Genomic DNA, 12,572 nt, shown 5'->3' with positions numbered 1-12,572 from the left:
TAGGATGTTACCTTTCTTTCACATCTGAGATCGTGCTTTAGATCCGAATTATAGGAAAATTCCTTATACTAACCTTGGATCTTAATAGAAGGACGACACCCAGGTAAGTAAAGTAAAGGCCCGAAAGATATCTATTTGGTAAGGTATTGACATGTGATTGAAATGTAAAGTTTAAACCTGAAAGGAAAGTAGAAAGAAAGTGCAACAAATGCAGTTTGAAGTTAGATATACGAGGTAAGTCCATTACTTTCATACTATTAATAATATTGAAATCCCCGTGTGGCTGCGATATGAGATGATATTGAAAGCCCTGTACGGCTGTGATATGTTATGAATATATATATATATATATATTTATATGTATGTGTTGTCCCTGTGAGTCATTGTTGGTATTTTCTGCGTGCAGGTTTTGGGATAGCAAGGAGTGTAGAGGAAACTCTACCGAAATTTTCCCAGAACAAGAAAAGGAGATAAAACATAGCTTTATAACATGTCTTGGAAATTGATAGCGAGTACCCATATTATGCTAAATTAAAGCTTTAAGAGGTACTCTTCATGTCAGCAATAAGGGATACCCTTTTTACTTGGGGAAGTTTAGGTCGGAGAAACAAAAGTCTGTCTGAGCAATACAGTTCAGACCATAGTATCTCCAGCCGTAGTTGTGTTGTAGAAAAAAAGAGAAGCTCAGGTGGAAGGATAAGATATCCAGTAATTGAGCTTCACTCTTTCTGAAAGTACCAAGCCCAACTCCTATTGTAAATTAGATAAGTTGTTCATAACTCGAGGATAAACTCAGAAGGAAACCAGGTATGTCAAGGATTAAAAGAAGTACTGTGATGATTAAAACATTCTAGTTTCTTCCAACAATGGTTGGAGAATAGGTTACATTAATAGTTTATAGTTCTCCACCGAATAATTGGAGAAAAAGCTTCGGACAGAAGCACCTCAAAGAGATGTCAGGAACTGAATATGAGTACAAACAAAAAGGGGGATATATAAGTATGAATTGAACGGGGTGATACAATAATACAGGGATAAAGTAGGACCACTAGTAAGGCACACTTAGTATACGTTGACTAAGTTAAAAACCTGCGTTGAGTACGCAGTAAGAGCATGGAGCTTAAGATACAAACAAATGACGCGTGTAAACAATGTTTCCCCAAAAATAGTGGAAACCTTAAGGGACGAGGACGACAAACTTAAGGAATAATTGGTGTAACCTATATTCACCCCAAGGAATAAAAGGGGTAGCTTCCATTCATCTCAAGAAACAAAGGATATAAGCTGGGAAAGCCACTACTCCAAGAGAACATGGGACAATGAATGTCGGAATACAAATGTTGCCTAGTTAAAAGAAAATTTAGAATGGCTACAAGTGTATATTAACCTTTTATAAAGACAGGTAGAATGTGGCCTCGGACGAATTATTCTATGGGTCCCATTACTTAAGTACAAATTAATAGAGGAGATGTTGCACTAGGTATGGAAAGGTTCCAGTCGCTTTGTGATTTAGCCAAGGTTCTATACGTGGATAATCAGGTTGACAAAAAACAATGCAGAAAGACAGGGACATGATACAGTACCAAGTAGACTGGGAAGGAGACTGGACGAACTTGAAACTGGGCATAGAGACATAGAATAAGGTTTAATCGGATAAAGGTATAAGTACCGTCTAAAGGGGGGAAGCAAGTGAGAAAATTGCAAGGGTAAGATAGAGGCAATTGATATGGCAACATATTTGAGATGGATGCTTAAACTTCAATAAGATCCTTTGTTGAACCAAGTTGGGAAGATCTGGAAGTCGTCAATAATTGGATAGAAGTCAGAGGCTATGCAAGATAGTGTTAAGAAGTTTTCAACAACACCTTGAATGACGTAACGCTAGAAGGTGAGTGCGTATGAAAAGAAAAGGGTATAGCAATAAAAGGATACCGAATAACTCAAGAGACACTATGAAGGATAATGACACCATGCTGGGTCAAAAGCCAAATGTTGGTTGTAGAGTTCATCACAAAGGATATTGCAATAGATGTATAACCAAGGACAAAAGAATACAAAGCCTCTTGTTGTAGGAAATGAGAAGAACACAGAGTGAATAGGGGAAAGGAAAGAAGTGCGACAAGGTGAGACCTAGCGAGATGATGCTAGGGTATTTCTTAGGTTAAGTTGAGCACCTTCTCATAGTTTCGTAAAGGTAAAGGAAGACACAAGATAACAACAATAAAGTATTACCAGCTGGGGTAAGGAAAAATTGTCAAATGGTTTAAATAAGATGGATAGGACTAACTGGTTACTATAGGATTGGCAAGCTTATATGTCAAATTCCTTTAAAACTATGCCAGTTAATGATAGACATAACTCAAGTGGCTCTAAAGGTCATTATATGAACGAACTTTAGCACTACTCAGTAGCCAACCCTAATGAATGGATGCATACAAAAAGAGGTGAATACAATAGGAGGAGTTAAACCAAAATGACTAAAAAGGGACATAGTCGTAGTGGAACTAAAGATCTACCCCTATACCAATTGCCATTTAACAAAAGAAAGGGCAAAGCAACACATAAAGACTAGTGAGACGACGTTAAGATAAGTTTTAGGCTAAATTGAGTGCCCCGCACATTATTGCAAGGATTACCATGAAACGCGATATGAGGACTTCCCAAAGAGGTCACCCATTCCAGTATTTCTCTCGCCCAAGCACGCTTAACTTCTAAATTCTGGTGGAATTTAGTGCGATGGTGCAGATGTGGTCGTGCGAAATGGAAGAATCCGAACTAGCTGCGGAGAAACGACATGAGATTATGTTCCTGGAGTACTATACGTTACGTTAAGGGTATTGTAAAAAGGACTTAAGCAAGACAAGAAGGATTAGCTAATTGCTAACTGACAATGCACTCGAATGCCATAGTTCTTCAACATAGTACCAGTTAATGAGAGGCAAACCACAGAATGACTATATGGGCTAGTGGGCGAGGGAATTTTGACACCACTTGGCAGTCAGCTCTAAGGGCGAAACAGTAAAACCTAAAAGGTAAAGGTACGAATTGATGTTATTTACGGAAGACAGGAAGTAATACACGAGGTCAAAAATTCCACAATATGACCAGGGCTACAAGACTAACTTCTCACTCCATCGACAGATGACTTTGGAGGGAATGTTACCTAGGGATTAATGATATTAGCCCATGCTCCTTTAATCAAAGGCTACCTACTCAGCCGAGAAGGTGTACAATTATAGGGTAAAAGAGTGGTAGGACCTTACGGAGTCTCCATAGCTATTATCCCAGATGAAGGAGCCCAAGTTACAGTTAACTACCAAGAATCAGTCCGCAAAAAAAAACTAGGTAGACACATAAGTCTTCGTATACTACATTACCCTCAAACCTGATGAACAGGCTAAAGCATACCATTTAAACGCTAAAAGATATGTCATGATCTGGTGTTGTTAACTTCAATGGTAGCTGGGATAATTATCCATCACTTATCAAGTTGCCTACAATAATAATTACTACTTTAGTATCGCAATGCCCCCATAACAAGACTGGTAGAGCAAGACGTGTAAATCCCCTATTGGATGGGTCGATGTTAGAACGACTAAGCTAAAAAGCCCTGATATGATTAAGCAAGCTATTGACTAACAACCCAAATTGGTAGAAATGGTATACAGATAATCGACATCGTTATGTAGAGTTCAAATTGATGGTTGGATGTTCATAATAGGGTCACCAAAGAAAAATGGGGAAACTTAACCCAAAATATATTAGAAGGTATCAAGTTGCTCGTAAGGTGGGAAAAGTGGCCAGTGAGTTGAGCTTACAACCTTATTTAAAAACTATACACCCAATCTATCAGATATGGATGCTTCGAAAGGGTACTAACGAGCCACCCAGGGTATATTCCATAGATGATGTCCAAGAAATGGAGTCCTGTGAGGAACAACCTATCGCTATCTTAGATCAGCAAACTAGAAGATTGTAGACTAAAGACGTGCCTTCCGTTAAGATATTGTGGCAAAACCAAAACTAGAGAGAAGATGACCGGGAAAGCTGGAGAGAACATGAAACACAAGTATTCAGACCTATTCTCGATGTCTTCAGGTAACCCCAACTCCTAAAACTTGTATATTAAGTACTTGGATAGAAGTATGTGTTATGGAAATAGTAAAGAATCTCCCTACGATTTGTATAAGGTGCTAAGAGAAGTTTTGTTTAACATTCGAGGACGAATGTTCGAAAGGGGGGAAGGATGTTACACCCCACACTTTTAAACTCGGTATGTCTTATAAGTTCCTTAGACATTATCATGTGAGCCGGATACGCTATGACACTATCAAATGACTGTAAGGAAGGGAGAATGTGATACCCCATAGTAGAGAAGGTTGGAAATAGAGTCATGAGAATCCGGAAGGAATTGGAGGCCAAGTGATGAGTCATAGGACTCGACTTACCTACGTAAGCTACTAACTTACAAGTCTTACATACTTAAGCTACTTGAGGACATACCAAGTTTACATAGCACGGATTACATAGGCCCCTAAAATAGGACGAGATTACGAACCCACGAGGAAGGGGAAGATACAACACATGACAGCCAATGAAGGAGTGACACGTGGAATCACCTCAAGCAAGTAGGTCCCACCTTCTTGGGTTCAAGTATGTGATCCACCTGCTTGGGGGGAGGTGGACCCCATTGCCACGTGGCAGCCCCTAAGTGGTTGCATAGTTGTGGTGGTCCAATAAGGATTTGACACATGTCACCCTTAGAGGATGACACGTGTAACCTCCTAAGCCACCCTAGATATGTATTTATTGTGACTAAGAACTTCAGTTCTTAGCCAAAACAGCAGGCAAAGAGAAGGAAAAAAACGTGAGAGAAGAAGAAGAGAAAGGCAACCATGTTTTGGAGAAATTAAGGAAAGTTTCCAATTTTTCCTCCGTAAAATTAATTATCTACGGTGTTCCTCAATAAAGTGGAGGTGTATATATGTATGTTACGATGTCTACAGAACAATAACTTCAGCTTTACACTTGGAACAAATAAGAGAAAGATGAAGGAAAACATTGGAGAAAAGGAAAGGAGGGCTACGTGTTGGGGGCTGCCAAGGTAAGCCTCCGAGTTTCGTTCCATGAATTAATTATTTAAGGTACAGAACAGTTGTATAATTATGTGTTATAGAAATAAATTCCAATTTGGAGCAGCGGAGAAGTGGCACAAACAGTCCGCAACTTTCAGCACGTTAAGGGGGTTTCCGAAGTTAATTTTCAGCAAGTTTTGGAAGCCGTTTGTTAAGGTATGGCTTGGTTCTATTCTCCCATGTTTTGGTAAGGGTTTTTAAATTATATTAAGGTTTTAATAAGGAAAATTCATGGCTTTTAGCAGCACCAAACGGATAACAAGCAGTCCGCACGATTTCAGCAAGTTTTAAAAGTTTCCGAGTTGCAATTTGGCAGTTTTAGCTAATTTCGGGTAAGGTAAGATTTCTCCTCTTAATTTGGAGTTTATGGTATTGTTAATAAGTGTATTATATATTGTTTAAGTATCTGTAAATGTGAAAACATCATAGATATGCTTGACGTTAGAAATAAACTAAGTTGGAGTCATTATAGTTGAATTGTCATTGAAGTAAAGGGTTGTTCTTGTGAGGTGCTGCTGCAGGGGTGTGGTGTTTTGTTGCAGGGCCTAAATTTGTTCTAAAAGGGGTAGGTGTGATGTTGGTTGCATCCACACGACCCCTCATTTCGTATAATTAAAGGTGTTACAAAATAAAGGCTAGACACCCTATTTGATATCGCAATTTTGAGTGAGTCATTTGGAGCTTATGTTGTATATTGTTGGTGTGAATTGCTTAAACAGATGCTGCAGGTTGTTGTTGTTGGTTGTCTATAGTATTTAGAGATCTAATTGGAAATTTGGATAGGGCACATTATAGGGGAGGTGCTGCCCAATTTTCGTTTATGTCTTACCTAATTAAAGAACTAGTTGAGGAGACGAACAAGGAATTAGGTTCCATGATTACTAAGGTGCAACCTAAGATGATGGAAAGTTAAGAGTGGTTGATATTCGTATTACTTTCATGTTGAATAGTTTCAAAGGACGATGAGGTGAACGGGATAAAGCGTAACTCATAAAAAGGTATGTGAAGCTTCTCTTGGTATGTTTTTGACATAGGTATGTAAAGCCTATCTTTTCTCTTCCTTTTGGCATGTGTTAGATGTAGGCTATGGATGATGAAAGCTTCGGGGAAACTTCACTCTTAGGTTCTAAATATGACTTCAGGACTCTAGATCACTTCTGGATGTTAAGACTTTTAAAGTGGTTATAATTCTACTCCTCGAGTCTTCTATATGACTGTATAACAATTGATTTGACTAAGCTTTTTTCTGAAAAAACAAAAGAAAGGCTCTGAGATAACCAACGCTCGGACTACTATAAGAAATTTCATACTAGTATATGTCTAAGATTTCCAAAATTCCCTTTTACCTAGTCCTTAGTGACATTTAGGGGGTATACGTCAGATACTTTTTGCCCTGATCTCCAGGGATGATCCACCTGATGACTTTATTGAGTCTCTGATAATGATTTAAACTATTTTTTGTTTCTCACTACTCTACTCTTACATACTGTAACACTTCTTTTATCGACCCCGGGGCCGAGAATAGTAATCGTTCACAATCCACTGCATTATTCATTGCACCCTTACTAGAGGGCCGGGTACGTATGTATATATATGATGATATGATAATGTGTTGTAATAAAGAGGTGATGGTACTACAGATATGATTCACCGAATCCCAGATAGGGCCAGCTATATTGAAAATTTGAGCATGCATGATTTTACTTTTCCAGGTATAGGTTTCCGATTTGATATTTTATCCCCTGCTTCTCTATTTTAGATATGCCTCTAATCATATTGTGTTATGTTTTACATACTCAGTACATATGTCGTACTGACCTCTCTTTTCTCGGGGGGGAGGGGGGGCTGTGTTCATGCCCGCAGGTACAGATACAGGTTTTGGAGTCCGTTAGGTGAGGATTCAACTCATCTCAGCTGGAAGAGGCTCCGTTGTATCGAAGTCAAGTTTTTGGCACTGGCCACTAATGTTTATAATGGTTTTATTTACGGAGGGGGCCCTTTCCCGCCATATGTTGTCGTTATTATTTTTAGAGATCTGTAGACATGTATATGTGGGTTATGTATATCAGTTTGACTCAGCTAGGTCTACATGATGTAAGGTATATGTTATTATGTTATGGAAGCCTTCTAGGGTTGCATGACCTTTCATATTGTGATACAATCAAAAGGGCTACAGGTTTATGAAAATGTTATCGCCCAATAGGGCTTTGTTACATGACATTGTTTTATTTACAGTTCAATTTGACCACAACTGATAGTTAGGTATACGAGGGGTCCAGGTCGGACCCCAGTCATGGCCTAGGGGGTTGGGTCATGATAGGTAGATTACCTTTGAATATAGAGAACAAGTACATATATCTTTTCTCTATCTTCTTTTTGATTTCTCGGGTCATCCTCTTTCTGGTTTTTGTTTTGCCATAATATCTTGAGGGAAGCCACATCCTAGTTCATGATCTCCTAGTCTGTCGATCCAAGATGGCGATAGATTGCTCTTCATAGGATAATTTCCTTTATTACATTGGCTTTATCCACGGAGAATATTTTGGAAGGGTTTACTTATACAGTTATGGAACATTGACGGGTGAAAGACTAGGTGTATTGTTTTTAACCAAGATAGTAGGGCCACTTCGTAGGTGACTTTCCCTATTCCACACATGGTCTGGTAAAGACCAATGTATCTCATGCTTAACTTCTTCCTTCTTGCCGAACCTTATTACTCCTTTCATGGGCGACACCTTCAAAGACCCCCAATCGCTCACTTCAATTTCCAAAGAGCGATGCTGACCATCTACCTATAGCTTCTGTTGACTTTGAGCAGTTAAATTTTTTCCCTGAATAGGCTTTACCTTCTATACCGTTTATCGAACCATGCCTGGGCTTATTAGTTGTGTTTTACTAACACTAAACCAACCAATTGGCGACCCACATGGTCTATCATATAAAGTCTCGTATGGGGCCATTTAGATACTAGAATGATAGTTAATATCATAAGTACTCCTGACAGGTGGTAGGCAATTATCCGAGCTACCTTTGGGGCCAACCGCATAGGCCCGCAACATATCATCTACCATGTAGCTAGTAGACCTAGTCCGTCCATCCGTTTGAGGGTAAAGTAGTGTACGAAGGCTTATCTGTCTTCCTAGTTTTTTTGCGGACTGACCTTCGGTAGTTAATTGTAACTTGGGCTCCTTCATCTGGGATAATAGCTATGGGGTCTCCGTATGGTCCTACCACTCTTTTACTCTATAATTTTACACCTTCTCAGTTGAGTAGGTAGCCATTGATTGAAGGAGTATGGGCTAATATCGTTAATCTATAGGTAACATTCCCTCCAGAGTCATTTGTCGACGGAGTGCGAAGTGAGTCTTGTAGCGACGGTCATATTGTGGAATCTTCGACCACGTGTATTACTTCCTGCCTTCTGTAAATGACATTAACTAGTACCATGTTGAAGAACTGTGGAATTCAAGTGCGCCATCAGTTACTAATTAGCTAATCTTGCTTGTTTTGCTTAAGTCCCCCTTTTTTTTACAATTCCCTCAACGTAACTTATAGTACTTTAGGTACATGATATCATGTCGTTTCTTCGCCGTTAGTTCAGATTCTTCCATCTTACGCGAACATAGTAGCACTAAAGTACTAAATTCCATCAGAAATTTGAAGTAAAGCGTGCTTGGACGAGAGTAATATTAGGATGGGTGACCTCCCTAGGAAGTCTTCGTGTCGCGTTTCATTATAATCCTTGCAATAATGTGGGGGGCACTCAAATTAGCCCAAGATTTATCTTAGCATCGTCTCGCTAGTCTTCATGTTTTGCCTTGCCCTTTCCTCTATTATTTTGCAACCGGTATAGGGGTAGATCTTTATGACCATGTTTATTTTTCGTCATTTTGATTTAACTTCTCCTATTGTATTCACCCCTTTTTGTATGCACCCATTCATTAGGGTTGGCTACTGATTAGCGTTAAAGTTCGTTCATATAGTGACCTTTAGAGCTGCTCTGAAATTCTATCTATTATGAGCTGGCATAGTTTTAAAAGAATTTGACGTATAAGTCCTCCATCTTCTGGTAACCCATTAGTTTTGCTCCTCTTGGTTAAATTGTCTCACAATTTCCTTATCCCAGCTTGCCCCGGCTTATAACACTTTGGATACATTATCTCGTATCATTCTTTACCTTTATGAGAATATGAGAAGGTGCTCGACTTATCCTGAGAAATATCTTAGAATTGTCTATCTCGTGTGTTACCTTGTCGTTTCCCCCCTTATCCTACAATCAATATTGGGATAGACCTTTGGTATAATCATGACCCACCTTACCTTGCCCGTGGTACTAATTTCATCCCGACAGTTTGGCTTAACCTATCTTCATAGCTTTTTGGTGGGGTATCCAAAATATCATAATTGCCTTGTCATTATTGACCCCTATTCCTTTTATCCTATACTTACTCACTTAGTATGATGCTTATATATACATACTCGTAGGTTGCACAATCATTATGATGCAACTTGTAGGAGGTAGACGTAGTCTTTCCATCTCCTGGTTCATTCTACTGTACATATCTCACTCAGATTGGAACTTGTTTTTCCTATCTTATTATACTTCTTTCCTTTCCCTTTATTCACCTTTTTCTCTTCTCATCTTTACCATAGAAGGTTGTCTATTCCTTTTCCTTGGTTATTTATCTATCGCAACACCACTTGTGACCAACTCTATAGCCAATATTTTGGCTTTTGGTCTAGCATGATGTCATTCAATATCTTGTTAAAAGCTTCTTAACACTGCCTTACATAGCATTCTGACTTTTATCTAATTATTGGCGGCTTCCAGACCTTCATAACTTGGTTCAGCAAGGGATCTTATTGAAGTTTAAGCATCCATCTCAAATATGTTGCCATATCAATTTCCTCCATCTTACCCTTGCAGTTTTCTCAGTTGCTTCCCCTCTTTAGAGGATACTTATACCTTTATCTACTTATACCTTCCTCTATGTCTCTATGTCTAGTCTCAATTGCATTCAATCTTGTTCCCTAATCTACTTGGTACTGTATCATGTCTCCATCTCTCTACATATTTCATAACTTGATTATCCATGTACGGAACCTTAGCTAAATCATGAAGCGACAAAAAACCTCCCATACATAAGGTGATATCTCGTCTACTAATCTGTACTTGATTAATATGACCGATGAAACAACTCATCCAAGGCAACCTTCTACTTATATTTATGAAAGTATAATACCCACTGGTAGTCGTTGCAAATCTTAATAGGCAACACTTGTATTCTCATGATGATTGTCCAAGGTGCTCTCGGAGTAATAGTTTTAACCCAACCTATATCCTTTGTTTTTTGGAGTATATGGGAGTTACACCATTTATTCCTTAAGTTTGCCATCTTTATCTCTTAAGGGTTCCACTATTTTCGAGGCGACATTGTGTACACGCGTCATTCTTTTATAACTTATGTCCCCTATCGACAGAACGGAGAATACCTCCTACAACTTTAGTTAAACATGATAGGGGTACTTCGGTATCAACTTCAAAGGTATATTAAGAGTCTATGTTTCATTTCCTTTTCTTGTTCTGGGAAAATTTCGGCAGAGTTTCCTCTATATTCCCTATATCCCAAAACTTGCATGCAGAAGATACCAACAATGCCTCATAGGGCCAACACATACATATATATTTTTATCCTATCACAGCCACACAGGGCTTCCAATATTATCTCATATCGCAGCCGCATAGGTCTTTTGATATCAATAATAATATGAGAATACTAAACTTACCTCGTATGTCCAACTTCGAACTGCGTCTGTTGCACTTCCTGTTTGCTTTCCTTTTAGGTTTCAACTTTATATTTCAATCACATATCAATACCCTCCCCTACAGATATCTTTCGTGCCTTTACTTACCCGTGTGCTTCATAACTCCCCGTGTCGTCCATTACTTCCTTCTATTGATGTCGTCCTTCTACTAAAATCTAAGGTTAGTATAAGGAGATTTCCTATGACTCGGATCTATAGCACGATCTCGAATGTGAAGGAAAGGAAAAATCACAAATGCCCTGTAGCTTCCTGTTTATATATGTGGCGTGCAATACATCAATAACCAAGATTCTACTAGACACGATCAACAAACATTCCAAGGACGAACCTGGCTCTGATACCACTTCTGTCATGACCCAACCCTGTAGGCCGCGACTGGGGTCAGACCTGGACCCCCTATATACATATTTATTAGCTGTGGTCAAGTCGAATGATAGGCACATAATGTATATAAATCAAGTGTATTCAAATCGGACTACAAACAACATGACATGTACATAAGAACCCCCATGGGTCATAGCATTCCATATATCTGTAGCCTCTTCTATTTGCACCATAACCTGAAAGGACACGCAAGCCAACAAGGCTTCCATAACGTAATACATATTCCATACATCATGTAGACCCAACTGAACCAAATTGATATACACAATCCACTTGTACATGTCTGTAGACCTCTAAAAATATTAATGACAACATATGTCATGAGGAGTACCCCCAAAACTGAGTGCCATCATGAATCATCCAGCCCAAACAATATACAACAAGAATTGTCAAAAAGACTTCCAGAATCAAGAACCAAGCGATACAGGACTGATAAGAGAATAGGGCATTATGAAGGTAGGGTTCCCAAAGCTGTGTTAATGCCTAGCTAATGCTCGGACTATGAGACTCTAAGCTGTTCGAGATGATGTCGGAGGAATTCTAAGGCTCAACGGCACCTAGATCGCGCAAGTCTAAGACAACACTAGTCTAAGCCTAGACTAAGGCCAAACATGCTTTAAAATACATAACCAAAGGCACATCACACACCACAAGATATGGATGATCAACAATAATCGGAGACATACTTTAACAGTCCGACCTGAAAATAACACCTAGGGCATGAAATCTAGGTATTTAGCATGCTCGACACCCAAACCCCTCCAAACTCATACAATTCATTATACAAATGCCTAAACATAGTCAGTCTAAAGAGGGAAAAATTATAGCCCACTTATAGGCCAATCGTACATGCTCCAACTCATGGAATCTGAGCTTTCCCTTTTTGAACACTCTCGGAATGCTTCCACACTATCAAAAATAAAATCACAATATTGTTACAGTCGTTTTGATACCAAATTCACAATTTTCAGAGATGGACCAATTTTTGTGTCTAAAATGAGAAATGTGGGACCCATATCTCAAATTCCAAAATTGACCCCAAAAACTAGTCTCAAATAGCACCCCAAGCTCAAAAATCAAATTGAAACACAATCCGTGGTTGAGAAATGACACGAAACAGGCATGCAATGAAATTCTCACACTTAAAGCCAAAAGAACGATTAAGGCAACATCTATTACTCATAATTTATCAAAAAACGTTCTCCCAGGACATAAACCAAGCATAGT

At 38.9% G+C, this 12,572-nt stretch overlaps 1 pseudogene; it reads left to right on the top strand.

Moving 5' to 3' along the window:
* The first annotated feature begins 8,747 nt into the window (after positions 1 to 8,747).
* Positions 8,748 to 8,867, top strand: LOC129881247 (5S ribosomal RNA; annotated as a pseudogene).
* The last annotated feature ends 3,705 nt before the right edge of the window (positions 8,868 to 12,572 follow it).

The sequence above is a fragment of the Solanum dulcamara genome, chromosome 2, assembly GCF_947179165.1.
Source record: "Solanum dulcamara chromosome 2, daSolDulc1.2, whole genome shotgun sequence".
In the NCBI taxonomy this organism is placed as follows: Eukaryota; Viridiplantae; Streptophyta; class Magnoliopsida; order Solanales; family Solanaceae; genus Solanum; species Solanum dulcamara.
The sequence above is the reverse complement of the archived record's forward strand: the minus strand, read 5'-3'. Positions and strand labels throughout refer to the sequence as shown.